Below are 10,572 nucleotides of genomic sequence, written 5' to 3' on the forward strand. Positions count from 1 at the left end.
GGTTTCATCTGCCCCGGCTGACACGCCGCTCCCTGACAGCGCTGCTATTCTCATTCTATAGTCTCAGAACCGTCCCATTCTTCACACACTCCTCTCTTTGTTTCTGTCGTTCCCCTCATGTCCACGTCCCCCCCCCCCCCCAATGCCTCCTCCTCTTTTTCTAGTTCTGACTTACTGTCTCTCCCCTCCTCTGGGTTTCAGTTTTGCTGCATGTGACTCTCCCACACAAGCAGTTGCAAGTATGCATTTGCTCACACTACTTATTTGTATCAGAAGGAATAGAAGGAGCTGTTGTCTTCTTTTGTAACGGCCTTTCCTCGTTTCTGACCCCCTTTGATTGGTTAAGCTGACTGTTAGTCAGCAAATCCTGAGCCTTTATTGTGGAAAATCTTGATTTGACATTGACATCCTTATACGTCTGCGTCAGGACGAGCTGCAAAGCTCAGCTGTTGAACCTCAGGCTGCTTGAAACGGCGACTGCGACTAAAGCGGGCGGTTGTCAGTTTACGTTTTTTACTGAATATCTCTTAGATTTCCTTTCTGGCCTCTTTAACAAACATCTCGTACTTATATTTAACCCTAATGGGTATATTGTCTTCTCCAGAAAACCCATATTTGAACATACAGTTTCAAAAATTATTCTAATGTGTTAGAATTACTGAAACTTCATGCATATTTTTGCTAGAGCTGGTTCTAATTAGTATCCCATTGATATTTGCATAGAAAATGGGAATATCCACTCATCAGAACCTCAAAACAAAATGACAACTTGTATTTTTTCCAAGTTAAAAATTAGTTTAAGTTAGTTAATTCAGCTTTAACTTTTTTTTTAATTAATCACGCCCCCCCCTTTTGTTTAGTTTTGTCATTAGTTATAATAACTCCACCAATTCGTCTTTATGGGAAAAAATCTCAAATAATGAGCAATTTATCTGAAGACATGGAATCACAGAGCAAATCATCAACTTGTGAACTAAACTCAGTGTTTTTGCAGTAAAACTCAGCACTAATTTTGATCTATTTTTTTAAATAAAAGATAAAGGTAACATTTTTGTCAGGGAGATGAAAATATCCTGTTTTTCTTGTAATTCACTTTAGTAACATGGATTTATTAGGTTTATTGGTTATGCATCAGCTTATTTTATGTTAGCAGTAAATACAAATACATTGGCAAAATTGCCAATTTTGCATGTTTTACTATTTTTTATTATTAGTAGACACAGATGACAACACAGCCCAAGACATTTCATACAATTAAAGCTATGAATTAGATTTAAAAACAACAAAATGTCAATTATTTAATCTCCACGTCCTTTAGAATAGCATCAAACCTTAGAAAAGGTGTGAGATGTGGTAGTTCAATTGTCCTTTGTAGAGAATTCCAGTCTGTTGGCGTCCAACACGGAAAATGATTCGGACAAGCAGTCTTTCTTAAATAGTGCAGCCTGACTTTCAGGATGTATCCATTACAGATCAATCAAATAGTGTTATCAGTGAAATATGTGCTTTTGGTTAAAAAAAAAAAGACATTTGACGACTACAGGAGTTTGACTAAATGAATTCTTTCAGATTTGTAGAGAAGTACTCCAGCTTAATGGTTAAATTTGTCCTTTTTGGTAAAAAAAAACAAAAAAAAACGAAGACATTTCCGACTGCAGGAGTTAAAAATAAAAATTCTTTCAGCTTTTATAGAGAAAAGTCTAGTTTAATGGTTGGGGAAAATTGTTAAAAAGGATTAACCTTTAAAAGTAAGTGCGAGAAAAACTTTTTTTTTACATTTACCTTGTCAAGTAGTAGCAAATCAATGCAACAAAGAAACGCACAAATCTTTACAAGTCATGAAAAATATGAAAAACTGGCAAATAGTCATGCAAAATTGAGCTTGTCAAGTCTTCAGTAAACAAGTAAAATTGCATAAAGAAGTAAAAATCCATCCTTGACTCCATAACACATCAGGAATGCAACGCGAGGCGAAGACTTGTTCTGTCAGTGCTCGACAACTTTGTTGCTACAAACTCGCAGTGAGTCTCCACATGTTGCAATGAATAAATAAACGGAGGCCGGGTGGTTGACGCAAACGCCCTGGAAGGCTTCAGCATCAGAATTCCACCGACAGGATGTCACAGAAATCTGCTGCTATCAAACTGAAGGTAGCAGAGTGAGGAGATAAAAAGGAGCTGTCAGTGATTTATGGCACAGCCCTTTGTTTGACAAACACAGCTACGGTCCTGTCACGCAGAGCCTGTCATACTCACACAATGCAACTCTTAATGATTTCACTGCTGGCAGAGGCAACAGCAGGAACTCACAGGTGTATCCAGCAGCCCTTTTCTATTCAGGAATGCATTCATACAGTAAATGATCCGCCAAAAAAAAAAAAAGACAGGTTTTTATCTAAAAGAAATGGTCGATGTTTTTAGTTGGTAACGCAGCTTAATCCAGCCTTCAAACGTCAGATTTGTGAGCAGAAGATGTTTGCGGTGAAAGACCCGGAGTCAGCAGGGAACACCCAGAGCAGGTGCTGATGGCTGCTAGTCAAAGACTTTAGGCTCACAGTCAGCATAGACTATTCCTGCTCCAATACTGTCATCTCTGTCATTGTGAGAGTGAGTCCACCAAGGAGCTCACTCAAACAAAGCAGAACTCCTCTAAATCTTAGTTCCAGATGTGAATTTATGAATCCTAAAGGCACCTTTCTGGATTGGACAAATTTAACATTTTTGATGGGGGCATCATATTGTGTCAGCTGCAATTATTTAATTACATTTATCGTGTTAATCTCATTTTAATATATATCTGCTATCTATTATGTATGGAACAATGGTGGACGAGGTTTCTGTTATCAGAAATTAATGTCCGATGTAGAAACCTGATCGTGTCGGACTGTTGCTTCTGCAAAGTTCATTCATTTCTGATAAAAGACGTCTGGTGGGGCACTATCCGCCTAACATAGTGGTCACTTACCAAAGAAGCAAAATCAATTATTAGTACTTTAATTTCATTCCTTTTTAGGTCTAAATCGGTTTCCACAAAAAGAGGACTATCTGATACAGGGTGCGGCGTTGTTGTCATGGTAACGGCTACTGAGCCTGCACCAACCTCTGAAAGTGTTAAAAAAAAGTTTAAAAAAAAAAACATAATTTAAGAGGGAAAGTTCACCTTTTACCATTTGTGGAATAAGGTTACATAATTAACATACATAGCACATGGTATTAATAAGAAGTTCATGGTCAATATTTCTTTAATGGCCCTGAAAATGTTCCTGCTTTTTTTTTTTCGTGGGGTAAATTAGAGCACTATGGATATGAGTTTTTGCTTTTTTCTGAATTGTTCAAGCCTGAAAAACATCCCCCTTGCTGGCGTAAAAGTAGAGGTTGAAAGTCCGTTAAAGTAAAATAAAAAAACTCCATAAAGCCACTTTTTTGTAGGATTTTGATCATTTATTGTCCCACAATGTCACAATTTTAAATAAAAATTACTCAAAATGAGGCTTCACACATCAGGAGAGATTAAAAAAGATTAATTATAGGTCATATTTAATTAATCGCCTAAAAAAAATGAATTGCATGACAGAACTTATTTTAAATACTTTTGAGTTTTGATGCAACAGCCTGTAAGCTGTGGGAGTGTCAATTAGCTAGCAAAAAATTACTTTTAATTAGCTGAATTATGTAAGTTTGTTAAAAATACATTAAAAAAATACCTTCAACCTCAGGTAACTTCTTTAAAAATCTGCATTTTTGTGAGGATTCACCAAAATAAAAATTTGTGGCCAAAGCCGAATAGAAAATACAGAGTGAATATCAAATTATGACATTTCGGTCTTTGGTGATACAGGCATGATATTGCTTAAGCGTTTCTTGTCTCTTGATGTCCATCGAAGGATTCGGTCGACAGGTCTTTACTTGAATTCGGTTTTGAGCTGTTCAAAATTTATGGTCGGTTGAGAATTACGTAGTTTGTACATATTTGGCGTAGTATATACGCAGTTATTACACAAATCCAACCCAATTGTGTGTGATTTTTGCAAGATACATACGCTAAAATCACCACCGTTCCACGTACGCCTAACAGACTTTTCACACATGTGCCATCGGTGTAAAACTTTTATAGCCCTTATGGCGCACATATCACGTTCAAATCATGTAATTGACACACGACTCACTAATGAATTGCATATAAACAGCCCAGTAATCACACACGGTTTGTGTTCTACGTTCTTTGCATGGTTTATTCGTACTTCTTACGTGGTTTCATTCGTGATACATGTGTGAAAAAATGTACGTACAGACCACAACTCTACTAATTTTTTCCACGTGTATTCACGTATGAACAATTTTTTATCTGTGCAATATCCACAAAATGTTTTCTCTCATGTTCGACATGCTGTTCGGGATGTTTGGCTTTTGAATAGCATATTGTTGCAAAGATGAGACGCAACTTTCTTATTATATGTCCTCCATCATCGGAAAGATGCCACAGGAACATGTTAAAAACACCAGAAACACGATTTCCATTGAAGTACGTCTTTTAAAGTAGTTTGTTAGACAAACTAGTGATTTAGCAAAGACCTCTCCATTTTCTGTTGGATTTTATTATTCCAAAATTCATTGTACAGGTAAATTGGTTCAGAAGATCCACATGTTTATTTCAGAACAATGTCATCAATTGTTTTGTGCTCATTGCAGAATAAAATCCTGTTTTTTATTCATTTTCAACCAGAGCACCCATTTGTTTTGTAAGTACATAGGTCAAACTTATAAATTACAGTGATAAAAGCATTAAATTGTTCAAACTAACGGTCAGACGGGGTAAAGATTACATAAACTTTATTGATCTCTCTGTGGGGAAATTCAATTGTTACAAAATTGTTGCAAAACAACTGACGGTAAGGAAAAACAACATAGATATAAAATAACGTTATACAACTCTTCAAAAAATGACGTCTTCTGCACTGTACATGCAGTGCTGGAGAAAACGAAAAACACCAGAACTAGAAAGGCAATAGCGTAATGAATGTTTTTGGAAGGAATAAACCAGTAAAAGAACAAACTAAAGTATTTTTTCCCTTTTCAAATGGGTGACGGGAAAAAATTGAATTAATATGTATTTATTGATCATTAAAACACATTTAATTAAAATAAACAAACCATTGAATTGAACAGAAAGGAGAGATGCTGAGGATGAAGCCTGTGGAGAATCCCAGCATGAAGATTCCAGCTGATTTTTAAGTGTTGGTAGTTCAGAGGAACACTTAAGAGGATTCCCCTTTGTGTTTTTTTTTTTGTTTTTCTTGCTCACAGACACACACAGTTTAGTCTGAACATGGCCATTAGTGCTCTCTGTAATCAGCAGCGGCTCTCCTCCATTCTTTCTTTCCTCCTGTGATTACATCCCACGTTCTGCAGCGAGCATCCGCCCCGAGTCCTCATCCCAACGCTCCGTCTCAGCAGAACCCTGCTTGTCTCTCCTCCCCGTCGCCTTCCTGTCTGTGGCTTCGTGACAGAATGAGGTCCTCATTCGACAGCTTGATCAAGCAAACGCGCACAATGACAAGATTGCTCAGCACCTTCAGTGCCTGATGTGTTCAGATGCGGTTTCTGGATCAAAGCTGAGCCTTTATTGTCTAACAAAAGTGCAGTTTAGCGCGTGTTCCTGTCCTGGGTGAATGTCGGTCATCTGCGGCGGTTGTCATGCGCTCGCTCTGCCCGTTCAGAATCAATGCTGCCAGTTTGCTTCCATGTCCATAAATTGATCTGCCTGCGGAGCTAAATGAGCACATGTTTGCTTCCTCCTCCGCTCAAGGCTTCGTCCTTCACTCTTCTCCCACTTGCTGCTCTGCTTTGTGTGTTTTTCACGACCTGTGTGGATTGTGTGATTGCAGCAGGCTGTGTGGGTGTGTGTTTATTTGCATTTAGATGCAAACTTGTGCGTTTGTGTTGTTCTCTTTTCATTGTTTGAATCAGGAGGTGACATATTTCTCTGCTTTTTTTTTTTTCTTTTGGCGTGCAGGTCGTCTGCGGGTTAACCGCCGTGATCAGTGCATGTGGGACGTGTGTGTGTGTCACGGGAGAGGTGGGGGTCTCAGGCGCTCCTGTGGCGAGATTGCATTGACCGCTGTGTTATTGCTCTTTAATTATCAATTACAGCAGCCCCCCATCCCGAGCAGAGTTGGGGGGGTGGAGGCGTATGCGGAGGTGATAATGAATACAGAGCTGCCATTAGGACAGTAACCAGGCTCTCCGTCTGTGGCTGGGGAGCCAGTGAGGAAGAGGAGGGGGATGGGGATAAAGCTGTGGGGGGGGGGGGGGGGGGGGGCTGGCTGGTGTGCTAATGAAACGGGCTGCAGCTCAAGACAAAAGAAAAGCTACCATCCCTCCCTCTCTGCCCTCGCTTCTCCACATCCCATCTCGATGCTCTCTTCATCTTTTTTTTTAACTGTCTCCCGTATTTTCCTGCTCTCTTTGCATCCCACGCCTCTGATGCACACACGCTCTGCCGCCGCCACCTCTGTAGACATAACTCGTACATATTCAAACACGCTTGCAGGGGAGCGCGGGCTCAGAGACAAACAGAGATGCTGTTTGAGGTGGGGGGTCATCTTTGAAGCTGTCTATTTGAAATGGCCTTTTTTAGACGCCATCTTTTTCCCGTACACGGCTAATTGGGGGGGAAAATAAACATCTCAATTTCAGATGAAAGAATTCTTTGGATTTGTTTTTTATTTTGGCGTCCGTGTGTGTTTAAATGTGAGCTTGAGGTGTTAGTGGGGGCCCTCATTCTCACTGAGCGTGCTCAGATGCTTTTTCGGAAGGTTTAGAAATTATTTTGGGGGTTAAAGGGTCGTTGGACGTTCTAGAAAAAAAAACAGATTATTGGCCCTCTATAAAGTGGACAACACCCTCTATTCAGTTTTCCCTGCCGAGTCACGTTTTTATTGTTGCGTGGAAAAATGGCGGAAAATTGAGTTCATGTCCTACGCCTTCACAAAATGTGTCTATTTAAAAAAAACAGCTGCTTGTGGAGGCTTTAAAATGTAAGTAATTGCATTCGTGGATGTTAAAAAAAAATGTGTGTTTTCCATTCTAAAACATTAGTGATGCAGTCAATCACTGAGGCAGCCCATGAAGAGACGCTGCATGGCTTTTTGACAGCGGCGCTCACATGTAAACAGCCTGGTTTATTTAGCTGACATGTAAATTCCACCATAGCAGCCATGTATAAAAAGGCGAGGGGACAGACGCTGAGGAGCTCTCCTTTGTCTGTTCACGGCATGACTGATGAGAGCTGCTTCCAAACTGGATCAGGCAGTCACATCCTATTTTTCCTGGGTAAAAGATGGCACACATTAAAGGAAACCGTGAAAAATAGGCGGAAATAAGCTTGATAATCCGAAATAAAAAAGGCTGTAGCATCCTCTAAGCAATGGGATGGCACTTTTTATTTTAATTTTATTGCACATGTGTAGATGAGACGCACCAACACGGAGGAGTTTGTTTTCACAAACCCAAACGTGTCGCAGGAAACGTGAGTGAGAGGCGGCCATGAAGCGCTTCGTCACATGTGCCCTCCACCTGAGTGGAGGGCATCCTGCCAACTGGAGACGCTCCACCTGTCGTCAATGTGATGCAGAGGCAGATAAAGAGCTGGAAGCTGCTGCATCACTCTTAATCCGATAGGTCAGAAAGATCTGCATCGCGGCTTAAAAACGTCCCTATTCATATAACCTGAAGTCATCAGGTGACCTCAGAAGCCCTTGTGGCTCCGACACAGTAAATGACAAAGACTTAAAGTCCTTCTCTTATCATCTTTTAATCTATTGTAAAATCCTTCCCATTGTTTTTGTTTTTATTTTATTTTGATTGTGACATATTTAGCCACAATCCAAAAACCCACTTTGTTATCTTGGACGCAGTTTGTGCAGAGTGGCAGGAGTTCATTAGAAATTCACCTTTGGTGCAACAAAAATGGCGAAGAGTATTAGAGTTATCCAGCTGTGCAGATTGGAGCCAGAGGCCAGCTTGGGCGAGGAAAACGAAGATGTACATGGAACTAGTTGTCTGCAAGTGGATGCATCAGAAAGGAGCAGAGCAGGGAGCTGTAGCACCTTTGTCACCGCTACAAGTTACTTCCAGAAGGCATTTTTCCCCACAATTTGAATAAAAAAAAATAATGAAATGCTATTTTAATCTTCATTTTCTTGATACATTTCCTCCATAATCAGAAAAATGCCACAAGAACATGTTAAAAACACCAAGAACACCATTTTCGTCAGAGTGAGTCCTTCAAAAAATGAAGCATGTTAGAAATTAACTACTAAATTTAAACAAAAGTTTAACCTATCCTCCAGGAGGAAGACTCTTGTTTTACAAAATTAAAGCAAATCGTTTTTTTAATCTGCTAAAGTTCAATGTTTTTTCTCTTTTCCTCTCATTAGATGTAACAAACAAAAACACCACCAGTGAAAGCATGCTTCATGCCTCACCTCAGCAGAGCGTCATTCCTCTCGATTCAGTCAGCCACTTGAGGCTTCTGACCATTCAAGTCACTGCTGCCTCTTCTTCGTGCGTTGGACAAAGCCACGCGCTCCCGTCCATGACTTCAGCAGGATGAAGAGAACATTTTCAGAATGTTCAAAAAAAACTCAAGCTTTTTAATCACTGAATTACTCCGTCTGCAGACAGAAAAAGGCAATCCAATTAATGACCTCATCCTTGATGTCTTTGGTGTTGAGCATAATTTTATTAAAATCCCTTCATTCTGGCTTTTTAATGGGGGTCAGGGGCTGTCTCAGACATATTTTCATGCATTTTTTTTATTTTCTTTTTTTTTACAGATTCTGGCAGGTTAAACAGACAGCATCGTTTTTCTCTTTTATATTTAAATTTCTTGGAAAATATTTTATATCAGCTTACTTTCTTTTGGTTCCCGGGAAAAGTTTTTTATGATTGTGAAAGATAAAGTTTAGCTTTCCTGCACAGGGGTTACCATGGTAGCACCATGGAGCTCGGCGGTGGGCTGTAGGAGGGCTGAGGTAGTGGATCCGGCATCGATCAAGTTTACATTCTTCACTGAAGCTGCTTCTTGAGTCATGAAACATTAACATAAACATGGGGTTAAAAATCTGAGTTTAAAGTCTCACTTTGTTTGTCTTTTGATCTTTTGTAAAGCCGTTCCCAGTGGTCTTTTAAGCCCAAATACTGTTGTTTTCTAGGACATACTTTCTGCGGAACGGCAGTAGTTCATTAGAAATTCACCTCCGAGTTGTGGACGACACCTCTGGCGCAAAGTAAGTCCGCCCCTACTTCCCGTCATCCATCAGCTTACACTCTCTTCTGCTACCCAACAGCTCCTCACACTACCAACATGACATTACAGGTGAAACAACAAAAATGACCGGCAATGTCAGAGTTATCCAGATGCTGCCAGCTCAGACAAGGAATCTATTTGGATCTATTTGCCTACAAGTGGTTTCATCAGGACGGAGCGGAGCAGGGAGCCTTTGGCATTTTTTCAGGACCCCCAGCATATTTTCTACTACATTTTTGGTCTGGTCCTGATTGACAAATCAAATAATTTGACCTCAGACACACCAGAGGATTATGTCTTTCAGACCTGGTGTCCTCCTCAAGAGCAGGCAGAGTCATGTATAAATAAACATCAGCGTGTCTGCGTCATGGTGTGGCCTAACTGCTGGAAATAAAAGAGGAGTAATGGGTGCTTGAGGTCTTTGAACCTTTCTTCAAACTTTAAAGGACGAAGATCAAACTTATTGTAAGAAAAGTAGGGCGATAATAACGGCCCCTCCCACCATTTCTTTTTGGGAGGCTTCCTAATTTGGCGTGCAAAAATAGAAGCTCTTCAGGCGATAAGAGTCCACTGGGCTTTCACTCGGCGTGTTCTCTGAGAGCACGCTGTAATGTTAAAGGTCGTAGGAGCTCCAACGCCATCTCGATCCCCCACCAAGGACCAAACTCGCAGACAGACAAAATATCTGCCCTGGGGGGGCTTATAGACAGCAGTCTAAATGCCAGGGTCCTGCTGACCACAGCGCAGCTGTGTGAACATCTGTTTGGATCTCTTCTTTTCTCTGTACCTGTCAGCTGATTCTGCGTTTTGTTGTTTTTACTGCCTGTGTTGTTGCGTTCTTGTTTCTTCCTTGGTCACTTATGGAAAATGCACCTGATCCCCCCCCCCCCCCCCCCCCCCCCCCCAGCCTTTCACAGAGCTCTGCAAACAGCATTAGTTGGTGAAAGCGGGGAAAAAACACGGTCCAATTTGGACTGTGTGTCTTGTTTCAGGAAATTGGTTTTTAGAAGAGCCGGCAGGTCTTTGTTTCACAGAGGAGAGGAGGTGGAAAACCTTCACCTGAACTTGTTTGTGAAAGATATCAAGTGTGTGTGTGTCCGTGTTATTAAATACTGCGTTCCAGTGATTTAAAAGATAAAATCTCCAGACGTTTCCAATACCTGGGGATGTTACAGCTCATCAGCCCCCTGCAGTCCTTCCATAACACACACTGATGCCTCTTCATGAAGCCGTTTGCTTTTGTTCTCTTTTTTGTTCACAGCG

At 40.6% G+C, this 10,572-nt stretch overlaps 1 long non-coding RNA gene across 1 annotated transcript; it reads right to left on the minus strand.

Annotated features, from left to right (window-relative positions):
• Window positions 1-4,574: 4,574 nt before the first annotated feature.
• On the minus strand, window positions 4,575-10,188 carry LOC144992142 (uncharacterized). Its single transcript, XR_013655956.1, has 2 exons — window positions 8,486-10,188; window positions 4,575-7,327 (listed from the first exon to the last, which is right to left on the minus strand). It is a non-coding gene; the product is annotated as an uncharacterized LOC144992142 (long non-coding RNA).
• Window positions 10,189-10,572: the final 384 nt, after the last annotated feature.

This window comes from Oryzias latipes, chromosome 1 (genome assembly GCF_053564925.1).
Source record: "Oryzias latipes strain Hd-rR chromosome 1, Olatipes_Hd-rR_3.1".
Classification (NCBI taxonomy): domain Eukaryota; kingdom Metazoa; phylum Chordata; class Actinopteri; order Beloniformes; family Adrianichthyidae; genus Oryzias; species Oryzias latipes.